The 20,577-nt window shown below is 44.6% G+C and overlaps 1 protein-coding gene across 2 annotated transcripts in view; it reads left to right on the top strand.

Annotated features, from left to right (window-relative positions):
- Positions 1-4,674: 4,674 nt before the first annotated feature.
- LOC118516378 (neurotactin-like) overlaps positions 4,675-20,577 on the top strand; it is a 36,403-nt gene continuing 20,500 nt past the window's right edge. For both annotated transcript variants that reach the window (XM_036062230.1, XM_036062229.1), the window contains exons 1-2: positions 4,675-4,756; positions 5,901-6,095. The gene's annotated coding sequence lies outside the window, so the exon portion shown is untranslated. The remainder of the gene's footprint in view (positions 4,757-5,900; positions 6,096-20,577) is intronic.

Genomic DNA, 20,577 nt, shown 5'->3' with positions numbered 1-20,577 from the left:
CTTAAAACAAGTCTCTAGCTCCTAATCCTACCCACCGTGCTTCGGGATCGTCTGAATCGAACTCATGTTAAACAAATTGGCAAATCAAAAGCATGAACATTCAAACCTGTGCGAGTCTGCGAGTCCCCTTGCCAAATAAATTTCGAAGGACATTCTAGGGAGTGAGAAAGGCAATTCTGGCTTGCTGCATGCGCTTCTTCTGTGTTGTGCACGGTAGCGAATGCAATTTGCCACAATGCTCGACCACCTTATCGTATCATCATCATCATAGCCGGAAACGGTAGCTGTGATTCGGTTGCCCTGCACCAGCCCACAAACTCCTACATGGCGCATCGAACGGGAACGATGGTTGTTGTACAAAAGGCACCCTGTGTCAACAGATGTACGCTGTCATGTACGTCGACCAACACTTGCAACTCGGGTGCCCGTGCCGGTCGTTCACGGATGATTAATTGATTGGGTGAGATAAAAGGGCCTTGAAGCTGGCTCGTTATCGAACGGAGGGTGTCTGCAAGCGAAATGAGAATTTTATTTTAATTTTACCTTCGCAATTTTGCCCCTCGGCACAATGGACTGGGATGGAAATTTTTTGGAGTATGACTTGTGAGTTGTGGAAAGAGATATTCCGTATGCTTTAAACTCACATTGCAGCATGATCCTCTCACTGAATTTAATCGATCGTTGACTTACACAAACTCTCTTCATGTCCAGTTCAAATTCAACAAAACAGCTCCACATTTAAACGTCGCCCGTTTTTAATGTCACACCGTCACTGTCACAAAAAAGAAGAAGGTGTAAATGGGGCTGGTCGATAGAAAACTCGTCCGGCACGCATCATTGGCCAAGAACAAACGGGCAAACATCCGGTCCGGTGAACCGATCAATTTCGATCGAATCGAAAGCTTTCCCGACACTCGTGCACGGGTACTCTGGCTGGCTTGCTGACCGAGGTCAAGAACTCGGTGCCGGTAGTCTCGCGCAGACGAGGCTGGAAAGCACGCGAAAGCATTTACGGCTGAGCAAGCTAATCGAGTTCCAGTGCATATTGTTGGCGTCGTCGGCGAACCGGACCGGGCCAGGAACGTTATCCCGGTAAGTTGCACGTGTAAATATGTCGCGCTGCTAGTCTGGCTAGCCTCTCTCTCCGCGACCATTTCAATTAATGTGATGGAGGAAACACGTCACATGCATGATGAGCATTGGCTGTAAAACATGGTGCACATAAAGGGCTGCAGTTTGTGCCTGTGATTGATCTCGATGCTAGACGCGTGCGTGGAGTTTTCGAATATTTTTCTTAATACCCACTGATCGCAGAGCAATTAAAGTTAAGTGTCCTCATCTGTGGATTCGACCGTATTCTATTGCGTTTATGTATTTGTCTTTATACTTTGATAAATTATAGGAAACTTTGAAATTTATTTTAGTATCTTCGGAAGTATTATTTGAAATTTATTAGGAATGCTACTCAACGCTAGATGGCGCTAAAGTAGGTGGATAGTGAGAGTTGTTCAAATTGCAGAGTAAATAGTGTTAGGTGGTGAACACGAGAGCTACCGGAAGGCCTAACCTCTCACATGTTCCCTTGGTATAGCACCCTAGGACTAGACCCTTTGGATTAGGCTCCTTCGACTACCCCTATCAGACTAGGCCCATTTTACTAGGCATAATCTTGGACCAAGGATGATGTGATCTAGTCTAAGGGTCCTAGTTCAAGGGTCTTCCTAGGGGCCAATTCCAAGGAGCCTAATTCCAGAGGCGTAGTCCAAAGGCCACAAGGGACCAAACCTAAGGGGCCAAGCCCAAGGGGCCAAGTCCAAGCGGCCAAGTCCAAGGGGTCTATTCGAAGGAGCCTCATCAAAGAGGTCTGGAAAAAAGAGCTTAGTCCAAGGGGCCTAGTCCATAGGGTCTAGCCTAAGGGGCCTAGTCCAAGAGGCCTAGCCCAAGGAGCCTAGTCCAAGGGGCCTAATCAAAAGAGCCTATTCTAAAGACAGAATCCAAGCGACCTGCCTCAAAGGGCCTATTCTAAGGAGTTTAGTCCAAGGGACCTAGTTCAAAGCGTTTAGCCCAAGGAACCTATACCAAGCGGCTTATAGAAGGGGCCTCGTATAAGGGGTCTAGTTTAAGTGGCCTGTCCCAAGGAAATTAGTCCAGAGAGCCTAGTCCAACGGGTCTAGTCCTAATCTAATGGATCTAGAACAAGAGGCCTAGTCCAATGTGGGTCTAATCCAGAGAGCCGACTCCAAAGACCTAGTCCAAGAGGCCTAGAACAAGGGACCAAATCCAAGGGGCCTATTTCAAAGAGTCTATTCCAATGGGACTAGTCCAAGGGGCCAGATCCAAGGGGCCTGGTTCAAGGGGCCTGGTTCAAGGGGCCTGGTCCAATAGGCCTGGTCCAAGGGGCCTGGTCTTAGGGGCCTAGTCTAAGCGGTCTGGTCCAAGAACCTGGTCCAATGGGCTTAGAACAAGGGACCCATTCCAAGAGGCCTAGTCCTATGGGCCTAGTTCAAAAGGCCAAATCCAAAAAGGCTATTCCAAAAACCTAGTCCAAGAGGCTTGCTCCAATATCTTTTTTTTGTTGGCTAAGAGCAGTTGTCTCTTAAATCTAAGCAACGTTTTTCCCTTTCATGTTTTGAGCTTCAAGTGTATCTTGCACGACATCCTGAAGACATCTCCCGAACCAAAAAAACTAATTTAAACCACAACAAATACAAATGGAAATCGTGTGCAAGGTGTGCTGTCTGTCGGTGCGATAAACATGCAAATGAGCAACCCAGGTAAAGGTGCGAAAAATTCTAAAACGTGCCTGATTTTCCATCCTTTTGCACGGACTCTCCCCGTTGGCGTCTCACGCATGGGAGGAATGCACCGTTCAAACAAAAACGGTACCGGCGAACCAAGAGCCAGATTATACCACGGGAAGAATGTTGAGATATGTAAAGCATTTCGGGTGGGGTTTTAATTCCACTCATTCCCAGGGTAGGCTTTTGCCTTACTGTTGCCCTGAGTGAAGATCCTTTTTGTTTCTGTGTGTTTGGTGTGATGCTCTTTCACCGTCGACTCTCTTTTGCTACCTGTGTGTGTTGGTTAAGGGCGGCTGTCGAGGAAGCCTTTGCCAGCCAGCACGGAATTCTAAGCAAGGGTCCTAGCTATCGAAGGGCCCCATTAGCTGACAGCGTGTGTGTGTGTGTGTGAGTGTGTGTGGTTGATTTCCCCCTACAGATCGGACGCTTTACTGCTAACCGTTTAACACACAAAAAAAAAACCCCGACTGTCGAGGAAATGATGTGAGTTTTAGTGCCTGCGTTCGTGTGTGTGTTGAATTATGCTTCACCGTGAGCACCGAAGGTACTCGGCTCGATACATACCTTTTTTTTCTATTGTGTGATCTCCTGCTAGATCCCGATCATGCAGCAGCAGATCGTTGAAGAAGAATAAAGGAAGGGAGAAAAAAAACGGAATAGTTTCCAGCATTACGCGAATGCATGCCGGATGGTATCAGTTATGGTATTTAATGGATTGGGTAAACGTGATATATGAATCGACCGAGTTGTGTGATGAAAGCACACACACTGGACGTACGCAGAAGCACAAATGTAGGCAAATTCTCAAACCGTAGGGTAAATGTAACCGAGCCCGAGATATTTTAATTGGAATCGAATTGATTCTTCTGATTCTATCGCTTTTTGGCAGAGAGCAATTGCAATCAGCCAGCTGGTTGGGAAGAAAGAATTATAAATGGGAAGATTTATAATTTAAAGTATACAGATTATTGTTAGAGAAGTTGTAAATCAAATAGAAAATAATCGAGATAAACAGAAGTGTAAATATATCCAGATATCTATCTGGATTTTTTTTATAAATCTCTATATTCTGTATAAACCTATGAATTTACAGGAATGTTAGTTAAATCTAAATAAAAAAATGTTTAAGGAAATTAATTTAAAATTCTATAGATAATAAAGAAATAAATAAAAAAAAATTAACACAAAAAATAAATACATAAATTCTTCGGAGAATAGAAAAAATATTTAATAAAAAAAAACAAAATCTATAAAAAAATTACTAAATTAAAAATGCCTGATTGTTTTATGGTTAAACATGAAAAAATGCTAAAAATTTATAAAAATGCAATTATTTATTATAATTTTTAAATTGTATTTTTAAGAGATAATAACACACACAATTCCATATTATTAACTAACACAAAGCAGGTAACTTTTCGATTCACCGCTGATGGAAACGGAAAAATATTATGCTCTCGGTTCGCTACATAAATGCATAGCATAAAACCCTTACCACCACACAGCATAACCGTTGGAAACTGCGCTGAGTGAGAGAGAGCACTCTCTCCGTCTTGATTCAAAATCATTTTCTCAACGGTTATTTCTCGCGAGAAAGAGCGAGAGAAGCAACAGGAGAAAAGGAGACAAACTGAGAGCAGAAAAGAGAAGCCAAACGCAAGCCTGGTTCTCGTACTCTTTCGTAGCGAGTTCGCGTTCTCCCTCACTCTTCCGCTCAACGGTTGCGTCGCTGCATCTCTCTCTCACTCTCTCGCGCGTGCACAAAGCCACGCACACAGCGTTACCCGGCGCATCTCGCTTGGCTAAAAAGGTAGCAGCAGCAGCATAGCCGCGCGGCGTCATGTTTTATGTTTTTCCCCCCTTAGTTTATTATGTTTGAACGCGCGAGCCAAACGGTTGTGTGCTGGCTGGGCTGCTGATGACTGACTGACACGTCCGTGCCGCTTCTTACTGCAGTAAGTGTGTGTGTGTGTGTGGGGACGCATAACCAACGGTCGATAGTTGAACGACGGTGTAGAAACGCGCGTTACTACGGGATTACGATTCAGGATAGGAGTTTTGGCGTAGAAAAAGGATGCATCCTTTGTCGGTTTGGATGAAAACGCGTGTGCGTGTGTGTGGATGTGTGTGAGAGACGGGCGTGTAACTAAGGCAACCGCCGCCAACACGCGCGCGCGTCAGTGAAGCCTCGCAGGAAAACAGGGAAAAGAAAATCCAGTCCCGAGAAAAAAAAAGAAAAGGATCGTCCGGTTGCTTCGATACGGGTTTTTTGGAGCTTTCTTCTTCCTATTGCGTGCCGTCGATTTTTTTTTCTTCATACAATACGAAAGGATATGTTGAAGAAGAAAGCCGAATGAAGTGTACAGCAAAAGAAGAGAAAAACACAAGCAAGGATACCTCTAGTGTGTGTTTGTGTGTGTGTGTGTTTCAGAGTGTGTGTGTGTGTGAAGACAGCAAACAAAAGAAAGAAACGAATGGAAAAAGGAATTAAGGTGCTTAGTAACGAAATGGAACGACCGAAAAGGGAAACAAACAACCCCTAATAACAACCCAACAATTGCCTAACGGTGCTCGTGTGTGCGAGCGTTCCCATATGCGTCTGTGTGAGTGTGTGTTTGTGTGTATGGCGAGTGTAGAAAAAGGAATACACATTTTCCTCTAGCACCGTGTGCCTTTCCACACTTTTTGTTTGGTTAGGGAAAACTAAGCTAACAAACAGTACCAACAGCTTACCGGGCTAGTGCTTTTGATGGAAATGTTAATGAATTTTCCACCTTTTCCCGTTGCGGTTCTGCTGCTGTAAATGCCGCATTTTTCTGGATGCACGGTAACGCCGGAACCGGAAAATTTACGTGATTCATCGTGCAGCAAAAGCCGCAACGCGCGTTGCGCGTGTACGCAGAGAAACGCGCGCGCCAAAGAAAAAAAGTTTTTCCCCGTGTGTAGAATATCTGGTGTGCCTCTGTGTGTGTGTGTGTGTGTGCTGCTGTGTTTAAGATTAGATAGATAAAAATGTTCAAAGTGGGGTTTTATTAGAAAAAAAGGATTTGTGATTTAAATTTAAATTTTAATTGTTGTTATCTTTACCTTATTTTACAGCATTAGACCAAAAGCAAAAAATCAGAACCAATCAATGAGTGAGAACAAAAAAGTGCAAAATATTTTTGTGCTACAAAAAGTGCTCAAAACCATCTCCATACATTGAGGGAAAAACTGTTGGAAGGATAATAATAAAAAAAAACTATTTCCCAATAAATCACCGAAGAAACCGGAAACCGACCCAGCATTGAATTGGTAAGTAGATGAACGCATTTAAACAGAGAAAAAACCCCTCGGCTACAATCGTTTTCCTTTCCCCCTATAATATTATTCCGGGCTGTGGGGAATATTCAACAGATTTTTCCGAAGCCGTGTAATGGTCGCTTTTGCCGGCTTTTCGCTCCGTTCGTGCGGAGGGAATGGCTGTACCCCGGCACAGGAAAATTGCATTTATCGATCGATGGAACTGCTTCGACTGTGTACAGTCTGTTCTCGAGTTACGCGGATTCGGAGTTTCGTGAATTTATTTTATTCTGCAGTTTAAAATTACAGTTAAAAGGCGCGTGGCGTACTTTTCGAAATAAGTGGGATTTATCTTACAAAAACTGGAAGAGTTTTACAGAATATTTATTGAACAGGTGTAGATCCCTCTCCTACACGAGCAGGGTTGTATCGAATCTCGTCCGGAACGTCTACAGCTACAGATATCTAAACTCAGTGCAGGAAGCCAGATCTCCTCAGGATTTAGAGACAAAAAAGAATAAGAGAGAAGATATGTAAATTATTCGATTTTCGCAGATACTCTAGATACGCGCATTTTTCTGGTCCGCAGAATCCGCGTATGTCGAGAATTGTCTGTATGCATATACGGTCATACACGAGGCAGTGTACTGGGCCTAAGGCTAAACACCACCCTCTCAAAATTTGCCCGGGAAAACGTGTTAACAGATTTTCTATATTTAATGATGCATCATCAAACTGCACTCTCGATGATTGACCCAACCGCCCGAGTCACTTTATTGAAAATAGGCAATTTTCCCGCGTTCGACACGAAAGGCTGCCAACAAAAGCTGGCTGTGCATCGAATATCGCTCTGCCGCATATCGATTGAAACTATCGGGAAATATTGCAGCATGTGGATTATCCTCACAAATGTTGGGTAAACAGATTTCCCCCAGTGTGTCGGTGTGGAAAATGGGACGCAGTAGTTTCGAGGGGTTTTTCGTCCTCATTTCCGTGCAATAAACATTGGAGAAGTATTGTAGCGTGGTGATACTGCTCTGGCCGAACGAAATGGGACAGTTTTATTGCGAGACCGACAGTGCCAGTAAATGGTGGTTTGGGTGGTTTTTAGGGCCGCTTCGTCACACATTATTTGGAGTTCTTTTCTCTTGGCTGAGTTTTTCCCTTTAAAAATTCATCCAAAAATAAAAACAGAGCAAGCGTTCCAAAACTAGGATGCAAAGCAATCATATATCTGGTTTGAAACACGCACACCAACACACTGGTAGCCGGTCACTTACACAACCGAAACTCGATGCGTGTGGAAGAAAGCATGAAAGGACATCTCATTTCACCACGACAGAGCCAATGAAGGAAAAAGCATCATCTTCTCGCATCTCATCTGTCACTCACTGATGCGCATTTCATCTCATTCCGCATCTGGAAAGCCTATCGCGAATTGTCGAAAGACGCGTTCAATTAAACTTTTTTACATAACCACCATATGTTCAAGATGTCCTCTGACTACCACAGAGCAATAGATAGGATGAAAAGCCCCCGAAGAGTGCTCTCGGATTCAAAAATACAATCGGAAGAAAAAAGGTATGATACAATGAGAATGTGTGCGTGAATGCTTACATTCATTTGACAGCTGCAGCGATTGCTTGTTTTCTTCTGTTTGTTTCAAGGCTTGCTGCCAAATGCAATATTCATGCGTTGCGGATATTGTTTTGGAGCCACAAAACGGAAACGTATGGCGCCTGGATGTCCCCAGAAACGTTGGTCTTTTTGCTCGGTCTGGGATCCCTGTGTATGCCAATAGTTACTGAAGATTCGTAACCTTTTTTTATATTTTTAAAAATTATGGACATAAGTTGTCGACATTCCCCTGTTAAGTCTAAGTACATCTGTTTGAAGTACAGTATTTTTTTAAATTCATTTTTTATAATCAGTTTTTTCCGGATCTTAAAAAAATTGTCCACATCTTTAAAATAAGCGCCCACATGTTTAAAACAAGCGTCCACTTATATAATTCTTATCTCAATATTTGACATATTTATAAAACTGTTAAAACGCCCCAGGAACCTCACGCTCTCGTCCTTGACACGGTCACCATTTTGTGAAAGTTATTAATTATGAACGATTCTGGATGCCCTAGAATTTGTCCTCAACCAGCAAGCTTGAAACTTCTGTCTACCATATCTTGAACAAATACGACGTAATCGGACCGTGTGACATACACGCACACCTTAATTCTTCCTTAACCCCTTTTCTCATAATTTCTCATAATTCAATTTCTTACCTTTACCTGGCGAGAAAAGATGGTCCCAAGGATTCCAAGGTTCCAAACCTTCAAGATAGACCTTCGATACGCGTCGACGGCAATTTTTCATGTCCGCGCAACTACCTGGCGTCTTTTCTGGTCGAATCTTTTATTTAAAGCTAGCTTATTCTACGGAATTTATTGTACCTGGATGTCCTCAGCACATAAAGTGGTTTTGGGGAGAATTGTTGTGTCTAAACAGCAGCTTGCATTCGTTTCCATACTGCTTCACCGGGGTATGCGGGAATGTACGTGAATAATTAAAAAGCTAGTGGAAGTAGTACTCTGTACCCGTCGAGTTCCTAAGGAGTTTCTACCGTTGGAGGACACAAGGATTTATTGGCATTTTGTAGCATAATTTAAATGACAGAATGGAGGTGCATTTCGGTGCGAGTAGTCGTTACAAACTGCTTTACCTTTACACTCTAGTAACATTTCAATTACAATGACATGAATCCATTGTCCATTTCGTCCACCCGTTCCACACGCTCTCTGTGGCGGTAGTTGATGGGAAAATAATTTACCTTGACATGCAGGTTTTGCAGGACGCGTGAGTGCAGCATTACCTTAGGCTGAAAGATGCTTCATCATGCTCTCGGAGCGCTCTTATCGTGATTATTTCAATATTCACACCTACCCGGCAAACGGGAAGGGTGGAATTATTCGTGCCTTCCGCTGTCGTTTCAATGGCGTCCTTATACCCTTGTACCCTGGTAGAGGTGTACCTCAGTACTAGATTCCTTAAAAGGGAAATTTATAGCAATCCCGACTTTACTATTTAATAAAAAAAAATCTCCGGAAGGAAATGGTGGAAAAAGGAATTTTCTATTCCAGGTTGCGTGCTCGATCGTGACCGACTACAGAATTAATTGCAATAGTTCGCCAAAGCTTGTCTGCTCGTTTGGTGAGGTGGTCCTCTATTGACAGTTCGACTAGGGAAAAGGATGTTCCGCAAGCATGCAATAATCGACACCCGGTTGGTGCATAGAGTACACCACGCGCGGAACAACGCGCACAAGGTCCTGGCTGTATTGAGTAGAGTCCGTCACCGCCGTACAAACTACCAACACCGTACAGAGCGTTCGGTAGTTCGTGTATGGGAACGATTCTCCCCTTCTCGATTATGTTGCAACTACAACAATCGGAAAACCCTCCGTAAAGTTCCGCATGTCCCTGTACATTGGTGTGTGCGTTCATGGTTCATTGGTCCGCCAGTGATTCTAGAAATCGGTCCCCTCGTCCTGTAGCGAATCAAACGAGATGCAAACCAACGCTCAATGCGTTCTTGTAGTTTCCACCGTCCTGTGGACCCTGGGACCATGGGTAGTTGTACGTTGCAATGAACGGTCGGACAGGCACCCCTTTTTTGATCGAGCTTTCATCATTACCCGTAATCCCTACCCCTTGGTGAACGAAGCGGCCGAATAAATGGCCGCCGCATTCGTATTCGATATTTGAAGGGGGACGAAGGAATCGGATTGCTTGTACGGATTGTTGTGGATGGCGCCACCGACACCGACAGTATGAGTGTTCGATTTCGTGTGCTTAGCGGACTTCAAGCTGAGGACGATAGTTTGTCCAGGATGTTATTTTAAAATAAAATGCAGGCTCTATGCTTCGTGAAGTCCTGTTAGAGTTCTAACTATCTTCAAAGTTCAGGAACTTCCGTTCAGAACTTTGTTACATTAAGTGACGACAAATTTTCTATTTAAACAGTATAAATCTTATGTATAAAGCTCTTTGGTGTGGACTCTTTGTGAAGTTCTTTTAGAATCCTCACTATCTCCAGAGTATAGAAACTATTTTTTTGAAGTTCGTTAGGTTAAGACGAACACGGACGACTTGGCTGCGTACTGCCGGCTGTTTCTGGCTCTTTGGACTTGGCCGGGATCTGCTGTGACTTCGGCTAATGAGCAGAAACAGTCCGCAGACGCCATGAATCCCCTGGCAGCTCTATACTCACAGTGAAATCCTTCTTTGGATGTCCTCCCTATCTCCCTTTTAGTGCCTCATAGTCCAATAAGCATCATAGTTCCAATAGCAAAGATCTCCTGCTGAAACTCCCAAAACTTCCAGCCTCGCATCACCCTCTACAGATTCGATTACACCAACAATTAGTGGATGTAATACTACGTGCGTAAATCGGAACCCGAGAACTCTCTCCCCACCCCCGAAAAAGACCACATCCGTCCCACAGTTCGTTGAACCATCGATGGCTGTGTGAAAGCCACCACCAAAGGGAAGCGAACTAATTTCTTCCCATCTTCGACAGCGAAACGTTCTCAGTCTCTACCACACGGGACGAAACGAGCCGGGGCACGGTTGATTAGCTACCTGCCGTCTTGTAGGACTGTGTGTAGTCGGTGTGGAGATTTCTGCCAGGGAACAACATTTCGGTACGCACGAGCAGACGAAACACACCCATCCCAAGCCCATCAAACCTTGATGCTGTAGGGCAACTCATTTTTCATCTGTAGCTAAATATTTAACGAGATACATCTCCTCGTGGCAGCGGTAGAAGAAGGAGGAGGAGGTCGACCGCTTCAGGGCATGAGTTAGTCTACCTGCAGAATCTCTGGAACTGAAGTGGAGATAGAGAGAGAGAAAGAGCGAAAGAAGAGCGAAGAGTGGCAGTTTGGTTGATCTACATTCTGGGGCGTCCCTTATTTCGCCGATTCTTCACTACAATGTAGCGAAACGGACAAATTATGCAATGATGGATAGCGTTGGTCAAACACGGTGTTCGGTGAAATTTTTAGAGGTGGCGCCCACTCTTAAGCAGGGTAGCCAAAAGCTGTTGGAATTCAATTTTCGAACCCATTAAATGGCCATCGTGAAGCATTTTACGACCAGCCGCTTTTAACGATTAAACGTAACAGAAAGTTCTAGCACGAGGATCACCATTTCCATCTTGATCTTGGGTCAAGAATTAAAGAATGCTCCATAATAGATCGATAATGGTGTGTAGTGGCACACATCAACACTTGACCCCAATGCTGGCAAGTGACATTTTGTTGGCAGTTTGACGCTGGAAGCTACGTTGATGCCCATTAGTGTTAAATCTGGATGACTTCCAGGAACGGGTAGAACAACTCACCAATTATAATGCCACTTTTCCCGAATGTCCCAAGAATGAGCACCATTTGGACGATCTTTACGAGTTCGGGGTTTGGACGATCTCTTTCTCTCCCTTCCGTTGCCCTTTTTGGCGTTTCGGTCGATAAAGATCATTAAAAGCAATAATCGTAAAATCGTTGTGCTATGGCCCCAGAAGAGGGCCCACTTGTCCTGCGTGGAGCACCGAAATCGATAAACTGTCATCGGGTGAGCTCATAATCTCGTAAAATTAATCATCAACCATCTTGCTGGCATCTGTCCAACGGATTTTCCATAACCTCAACCCCCGTTGGCATGCTGCCGGGCTTGGGTCAGCTCTGCGTTTTTCTGCTTCCAACATATTACTTGATGTTTCGAGGGAGTTTCGATTTGTATCAGCATAAGTTCCGCTTTTGGAGTCAGGAAAACTGGAGCGAAAGAGAGTCGGAGAGGCCATGTACCGCACCAGCAAAGCATCACCAATAATTGGACCAAGCTAACTTCGACTCTTGGGTTCCGTGCATTCCGTACCGAAACCACCATCACCAGCAACCGTGAGTCAATGCTGTTGAACTCGATCTTTACCCCGCCGTGTGCACTTGATTGGTTTGGATCGATTCCGAGAAGAAAGAAGACGATTTGTTGTGCTGTGGTGGCTGGTCACCGACCGACCGAGCACACCAACCCGAGCAATAATCCACCCGTTGCGAACCAGCTGTCAGCTGTGGAGCTACATAGATCGATGCTCTGCCGATACACATCTCGGATGGTGCGGCATCTCACCGACCCCAACGAAGCGATTGCCCACCAGCATAATCGGCCTCGATCGGCTGGATGCCCGCGCAAGGGTCGCGGCATTACAGAATTCAATTCGAACGCAGCGTTCGAAATGGTCCACCATCCGTTAGGGGTCAGGCTGTGTTGGGGGTTGATTAGATTGGAAGCGATATTTATACGTGTGTATATTGAATTCTACTGGTTGCTTCTCTGGTTTCTCTTGATCCGAGCAAACACAATAAGGGCTTTCAGATCGTGTGTATGCTCGCTTCCCTTCTGTTTAGCTCTAAACCTAAATCCGATCGAACGGATGTGCAGATAGCAACGACGGACGGAACGAGAGACCTAAAAGTGTCGATCTTCCGTCCAAGTTACTGCTGGCGGAATGGGCGATTGTTTTGCTACGGCTACCGCCCGATCTTAGCAACAGTTGCACTAGATCTAAGCAAGCGGTGGCGGCACTTTTCTCCCCATACCAGAGATGTCAAACGCGATTGATGAGACGACAGGTCTTCCGAGCTGCATAAGTACACTAGCAGAACAATAGTATTATTATTTTTAATCAACCGTTTTAACCAAGAAACAAAATTGTTCTTAAAGTTAACTTTGTTTTGAATACAACAAAAATTAGTTCAAAAGCAATAGGGCCAGGCCGTCCTACATGTATAAAAAAAAATGTTGAAAGGATACTTTTTGGAGATGAGATTTACAGGACTTCGCACTTTATATTGGGAAAATTAAAATGGAATCGGAACGTTACAATCGATTCATATGCCCTTTTTGACTAAAAAACTCGTCACTCTACAATTTATTACTTAACAAACTATCACATCAAAACAGTTGTGTTGTTTGCTGTGTGTAGTCAAACAGAACACACCAGTTCCACTTGTTCTACCACTGGCCCCAGAATCAAAATGGCTGCAACTAAATCGCTAGTAATGTTTTTTTTTTTGTCAATGGACAACAGCTCTACCCCAGTTGCTAGTATCTGATCGTTCCCGTGGAACAACAATAATTGACAGCAAATTGTCATTCAATCATGGAATGTAAAAGAGAATACCAGCATTATGGTGTGTGGGGTCAATTAGGTCTGATGGGCACACAATTAAAATTAACTTTTTTTTTTCTGTGGAACTCTGACCGTTAATCGAGTAGACGAAGCTGAGATAAAAGCTATTAAGAGGCTTATTTGGTTTAGAGCACTTTTGTGTCACTCTGAAGCTCTTCTCAGTATGTTTCAGTGCGAGTTTGACACCACTGTCTAGCAACTATCTTTCTCGTGCAGAGCGATTTTGCACCATTTTCCCTTAGATCCTTCCGCCCAAAAAATCATGCCTGGATAGTAGAACTCACCCAACCAAACCGCTGTGCACAAAACAGTTTCACTGTTCCCTACACATCCATTTGTGTAGAATATCGCCCACCCAACCGTCAACCGTGCGGGAGTTAAGTGGAGTGCACACGGTTATGCCCTAGACCTCGTCGAACTCATCGAACCGTACCGGTGCTACTACGAAACATAGCGGAGGGAGGAATAAAGAGAGTGGCAGTGGGGGTTTCGAAGGGAGGGAAAAGCTCGGTGCACCCACCATTAGCATTGTAGTGAAACGAACTACACACACACACACGTAGCGTAATCGCGCCCCAAACGGGAAGTGCTGTTCACCCTCCGAACGGCGTCGTCCCGCAAGGTTGACGATCATGCTCAGTCTAAGTCGGCGTCGGTCCCAATCGCGGTCCGGCAGTGTGTCCTCGTCCATTCTAGAGCAGATCGTAAAAACTTTACCCATACTGTACAAGCCGGGTGATCGCTAGAGAAGATCACTGGAGGATCGTGGAAGGCAGGGAGGGGGGGATCGATTGTTCCGTCTTCATTCGAGTGGCACTAAAGGCACATTTTAGTTTTGGACAGAGTGCAGTGCACTGTATATCAGAACGCTTGGTTGTCCCTCTCCCCCTCCGGCAGACCACCACTGTCCCCCCCCCCCCCCCCCCGTTCCATGCGGCTCACCACGATAATTACGTAACGAGCAAATATTGCCCTTTTTCGGGATTCTCAGGGGGGAGCGTTTTTCCGGCGAGCCGGGAAGGTTGAACTAGGGAGAGAGAGAGAGGTCATTTTTCGTGTGCCGGTTGGTTTTCTAGCTTTGCGAGAGATCGGCACGTACCCTGTGCGGTACGTTCTCGGGCCGTAATTATCCATTGTAAGAGCCTTCGATAGAGCAGCAGATCGCCACGATGTTATGTCATGTTTTCCTATTTTTGGCAGGCAGGAGGCCTCGAGGAAATTGGGAAAAAAACACGACACGATCCGGGCGCGCGCATTGTTTGTGAACAAACAGTGTGCAATTTGGGTGCCATTTGGGTGGGAAGCAAAGCCCGGGGGGGGGGGGGGGGGGGGTGTTTTGATTTCCTTTTCCTAGTGTCTAGGTGACCTACCGCGCTAGGCATGGAACGATCACCAGCTATGTGGTGGTTGCAGCATAATACGTGTGTGTGTGTGTGTGTGGTTAGCAAAACAAGAGCAAGGAACACACAGCGAGTAGCATAAACATCCCAAAAAAAAAAAATAGTTCAACAACAACGTGTTGTTGTGAGGTTCTAAAGCGTGAGGATCGTCGAGAAGAGAGATCTTAGGAACGCGAATGAGCCCACCGTTTCGCAACGCACGATGATATGGTGAAATCCTGCTCGTTGCTCTCTTATCTCGATAGCCGCATACGAAACAGAATCTCATTTCTAGTTCCATTTGCCGGTTGATGGAAGAACCTGTTGGGGATCGCCCAACTTCTTGGGGAGGGAAAGATCGTGCCAACCAACTGATCGGCCAAAGTACAGTTGCGCCTTGCCATTGGGAGCTTGCTCCCGTGGCTCTCGGGTCGGGTCTCGCTGATAGCACTTCCATAGATTTGTGTGCCCCAAGCTCCAATGGGTAATGCTTTTGCAGAACATTTTAAACTAATTACCCGCCGCCAACGGCAGCGGCATCTAGCGGGAAATCGATGATTGATGAGAGCTTACAGGCCGGCCACACGGGGTTAGGAAGAAGACGGGTGTGTGTGTGTGTGTGCCAATCATTACGTGATCACCTTCGGGATTTATTCTTAACGTATGTTTTGCTTCGTCCACCAACTTCTTCTTCCCAACATCCTCCTCCTCGCGCCTCGTTAATTCCCTCCTCGATCATTCTATCTACGCACGAATAATTTTCTACATTTCGCACTTTACTGTTGTTCGGTTGGAGAAGCGGAGGCATACACTGAGAGGTGGAGTTTGTGTTGAAAATACTTTCCGGTTCTATTTCATCTTACGCCACTCACGAATGTTTGGGTTCGGTTGCGCAAACGTGTGCGTACCAATCTCGTGGGCTTCCGTAATGGCGCAATTTTCAACATATGTTACTTCGTGCCTCGCGGGTGGCATGGAGCAGAGTATTTTTTTTTTTTTGGTTGGTATTTTCTCTCTATTCCCTACTTTTAAATCGAGACAACATCGCCTCCTTCGGCTTCGAGCATGGTTTGGTGCTTTAGAGACGCAAGTCAGACAAGAATAAAAAAAGGGCACAGGAAGTAACCGTTTGGTTTCGAGCCAGAATTCATTCGATTCGCAGAGTTTGGGTGTTGGTGATTTTTGTTGGAAACTGTTTCTTACTCTGCTTGGTCTTTGTTAGAAGAGGACTTATTGGTTCAAGTAAGTCCAGTCCTCGTCACTCTTGTGATTGATAAGGTCCCATCGAGTCGAATTTCAAAATTATTTGTATTGTAAGCAACGACTCGCTACAAAGATCATAACATTAAGTAGAATACGATGGTATAATACAAGCAGCTCATAGTAAACAATCTAATATTGGTCCCACCGAACTTATCTGATTGTCTTCTAATACCTTCCGCAGTAGGGAGGACGTGAATTAGAAGTTCAATAAGCTTCGTTCCAAGTCGTCTGGCTCTTTTCTTTCAGTGAAATCTTTTACTTTTACTTTTTTTTTTATTTGAAGCTTTTGTCCAATAAACTAGGGTCCTTAAGATAACATTTTCTATTCGAATGCGACTTCTGGTGATCTGCGTCTTCTTGACTATTTCTGGTGATAGAATGAATAGGCAAGGACAAGAGTTATTATTCCTGAACTCTCGTTACTTTTAAAGACGCTGATTCTTCACACCTCTTTGACAGTTGACGAATCAGTTTGGATCGTTAAACTTTCACAGTAAAATAATTCATTCATCCTATAAAACTCACTACAGTACCTGGGATATATGGCTCTATCACAATCTCTTTCACCAGGCATCGCTTTAAAGTCTTCACCTAGAATCATTGCTACACATCCCATTTCCTACTGTTATTCCCTAAGCTCGTAAGACGAAACGGAACACCGGTACCGATGAGAAATGATGATCCGTTGATTCAACCGAAATGTCACGCACATCACGCTTTACGACCGTTCGCGAACAGCCGCGCGCGAATATCTTGTTGATCTTTCAGTTCAAAGTACAGCCAACCAAGACGCTGTGTGTTACAGAAAAAGTGTTAAGCGTAGACAGACAGAAGATTCTGATGGCTTCCTTTTCATCCCCCGTATAAGGGTAAAGGCCGGTGTTGAACAACACCGACTGGCCTACATAAAATCCGCACGAGAATGAGTCTGGGGGGTTGTTTTAAAAATTTAAAATGTACGTCACTCCTTGTAGAGTGGCGAGAGCGCGAGAGAGAGAGAGAGAGAGAATCTGTCACGGATCCTTTTAAAACCGGGTGCTCGAACGATCGATCGTCGTGAAACAAGCAAGCAAGCAAAAAAGCAAAAGAAAATCGGAACACGCGTCTGCCAAATTTCGCCTTCCTGCTCTCGATTGCTTCTGGGAGTTGCGCCCACCATCTACGGGCAGGAGGCTCCCAGGCGTACCTAGCAGCAGGCAGAGCCCTCACAGTCGGGAGATGTTGTTGATCGGAGTTTTCGCTTCTTGTTTATACGGCTGTCGTAAAGATTGTAGAACTCTTCCTCTTGTGCCGCTCGTTCCGTTGGGACCTCTATCCCCAAGTAGATTGAACTCCGTATGCCAAATAACTGCCCTTTCATCCATCCAACGCTTGGCTGGTGCTATCTTAATGTTGGCTTGTGAGCAAAGGTTTAAACCGAAACCTTGTGCTACAATGTGAGCACAGGGTGTGTTTTTTTTTCTGTTGGTTTCCTTGTTGGTGAGTTTATGCGCAGCTTGACACGATGGACAAAAAAAAAAAACAACACACACGGGCAAACTCCCCGAAGCTCTCTCAACATGGTCGGCTTCATGTTCTTCGGGTCTTCTTTTGGAGAAGGTTTTTTTTGCCTGTGTTCCTGTGTTCATATAAGGGTGGAATGAAATTAAAGATTGTAGTTCAGGGCACAACAGTGCCACAACACTTTGAGGCTTTGTTTGGACCGATTCCTGCCTTTCGTTGCTTAGGGGGAGAGAAATTGATCGAGAGTTCGATTTCGTGTTTGTATTATAGCCCGCGGCTGCAACACTTCCGTCTCGGATGGAATCGTGAAATTGGAATCTAAATATGTGACAAATGAGGCTTTAATCAAAAAACGAGGTTTATTTAACGCTTTGTTGTTAGTTTTGAAGTTTAAAGAAACACGAATCGCGTTTGGAAACTGATTTTCCCAGACTCGGACACACTTTCTCACTGCTCGGGGTGAGTTCACAGGGATTGACATGTGTTTGACCCGATTTTCCCGAAGACACTGAGTGATGACACTGTATTTTTGTGCTTTGTGTTACCCTTAGCGATTGCTCAAGAAGAATGGAAGCAAATGCTAAAAGCAATCGCAACCCCTTTTGGAAGAGACGCGGGCTAGAGACCGGGAACCAGATTGACCCGGATTGCGACATCGCTCGGCCCGAGTGCACTCCCATGTGGTCCCCGGTGGCCTGCAATCAGTGTTTATTATTGCAATCGTGAGCTACTGCCGTGGTTCGCAAGGGGCGCGCCAGGCATTCTAATAACGAATCCTTCTCGCCCTACAAGCACCACCGCCACACGATCATCATCATCAGCGTGGTGTGAAGAGGTGTGAAAGTAAAGCCATCGAACCCGGTGCTTGTTCATTGCACCGTACCATAACATATGCTAACGAGTGTTAACAACAGCACGCCAACACGCCAACATCGGCCATTGGAATAGGGGCTCGAAGGAAGGATGAAGGATGTTTTCATAAATACTACACACACACACACATCTCGTGTACATCATCGGAAAAAAGTGCATCGCCGAGCAAGGCGTCTGACTGAGAGCGCAAATGTTTATGTTTGTTGCTTTTTTTTCCTCCGATGTTTTGTTTTTTGTTCTCGATCCTCGATTGCAGCCGATTTCTAGTTTTTTTTTTTCGGTCTTGCTGTTACCTTCATTTATCATAGCGATGTTTTGGGGGTTTTAGGAAGCAAACTGCTGGTTTATCATTCGTTTCGACCGTTGTCAGACGGTTGTTTCGGGGTTTACTGCTTTTAATTAATCGTTACCAGCTTAAGATGCTTCATCATAGGGAGGATTTAATTTTGCCTGTTTAGTAAACATCGGGCTTTTCTCTTTTGATTGTAATTAATTCTGTTTGAACTGTCATTTTTATTGGGCAAGGGAAGTCTTTTTGTCTATCCGTTAGGATCTTTTGACATTTGGAGGCTTAAGTATGCTTAGCAGCTAAATTTCCTCAGGACCGGGGTTCACTTCCCATCTAGACCGCCTCACCGTACGTAAGGTTGACTACCTTACTATGGGTAAAATCGAATCATAGAAAGCCAGAAATGGCAGACCGAGACCTCTCAGTTGCCAAGGAAGAAGTATCAAAGAGCTGTACTAAGTCTGTTAAAACTTTACTTCTAAAAAAAAATATTACTATTTTTCCAACAATTCTTAATTTTTTCCCGAATTTTTAAAGCTTACTTGAAAATTTTTCTGGGCATTGAATGTATGCCTATTGGCGCTGCTTTCACCTTAGCCTCCGAAATTCCTCGTAATTCTTAGTATTATCGTAGCAGACGCTTCTTAATTTGACATCTAGAGGGCTAGCTGTACAGCTGTCAGTTTTATATGCATATATTTTTCACTGGGTAAAGCGTTAGTGTTCAAATATTCAAATAAAACCGTTGAAGATAGTATTTATTCTTAAAAAAATTTCACACGTAAATATGATGGAGTTTTATCTATCAAAACATCAGTAATTTAAAAAGTAATTAAATATTCTCATCACCTTAAACTAGAACGATATGCTTTGTCATTTCTCTTCATTTACCTTAAAAAAATCGCCACATCACTGTGAAACATAATTTGATAAAATGCATCCCATGCCAAGTTTTAATGAGCACGTACAGCACGGCCAAATCATGATAAAATCAATCAAGCCAGCACCGGTGCTTTCTTTTGCGCTTCGGAGTCCAAAAATAGCCCACTCATCAGAATAAATGCACTTCCGTGTGCGATACACGTGCGCCCCGCGATAATAATCCAATCAATTTGCAATCACTTTCCCTTCGCTTCAAAGATTTCATTCAGCTACACGACGAGCAAGCAAGAAAGTAATGGGAATAGCTATTTTTTTAAAATATAGTCCTTCACACATTGTGCGCTCTTATCGCGTGCATCGTTTAAAGTTAAAGCTGGAGAAAAAAAGTCAACCCACGTAGGGAGGTAAGCGTGCAGACAGTTTGTTCTTACCCGTTACCAAACGAACCGGAAGTTGGACACCCGGGGAGAAAACAACCCTGATACTTGGCGACGAACGCACCCACTGCAAGTTTAGTGCATTTTCGCGCGTGCAACCGAAACCCGGGTCTGGATTTCCGGCCCGGCAATCAGCCGTCCGACGGGGTTAAAAGGAAAAACAATTCAAACAAACCCTACCGTTTTTTTGCTATCATGGCGTTCTTATTTTATCACCGTTACCTCAGTAAGGGGTTTTCCCCCCCATAACAATGTCGTTCTGGGCCCAAACAAGGGAGGACATCGTAATGGCGTGTTTGCTGTAATTACAAGCACCTACAACGTACGGGTAAGTGCGCGTGCTGCAAGCGAACTGCATCGATGCGCACCCGAAACGCACTCGTTCGCCCATTCCCCCCATGCATTCCACGTTCCGGGGTTGCGTTTAATGTCCGTGAAAATCGGGTCCGATCGATAGCGTCCGACCGCGTTTGTTGTCGTTGTCGACCGGAAGGGTGCACATTGAACTTGGCCCCTGTTTTTATGCAAAGTGGTGTAGTTTCGCGAGACTGGTGGCTTCCAATTTCGCCGTAGACTTGAACCGGTTTTGAGGGTTCGTTTTTGTTTATTTTCCACCTAGAAACC

The sequence above is a fragment of the Anopheles stephensi genome, unplaced genomic scaffold (assembly GCF_013141755.1).
Source record: "Anopheles stephensi strain Indian unplaced genomic scaffold, UCI_ANSTEP_V1.0 ucontig283, whole genome shotgun sequence".
Lineage (NCBI taxonomy): Eukaryota > Metazoa > Arthropoda > Insecta > Diptera > Culicidae > Anopheles > Anopheles stephensi.
The sequence above is the reverse complement of the archived record's forward strand: the minus strand, read 5'-3'. Positions and strand labels throughout refer to the sequence as shown.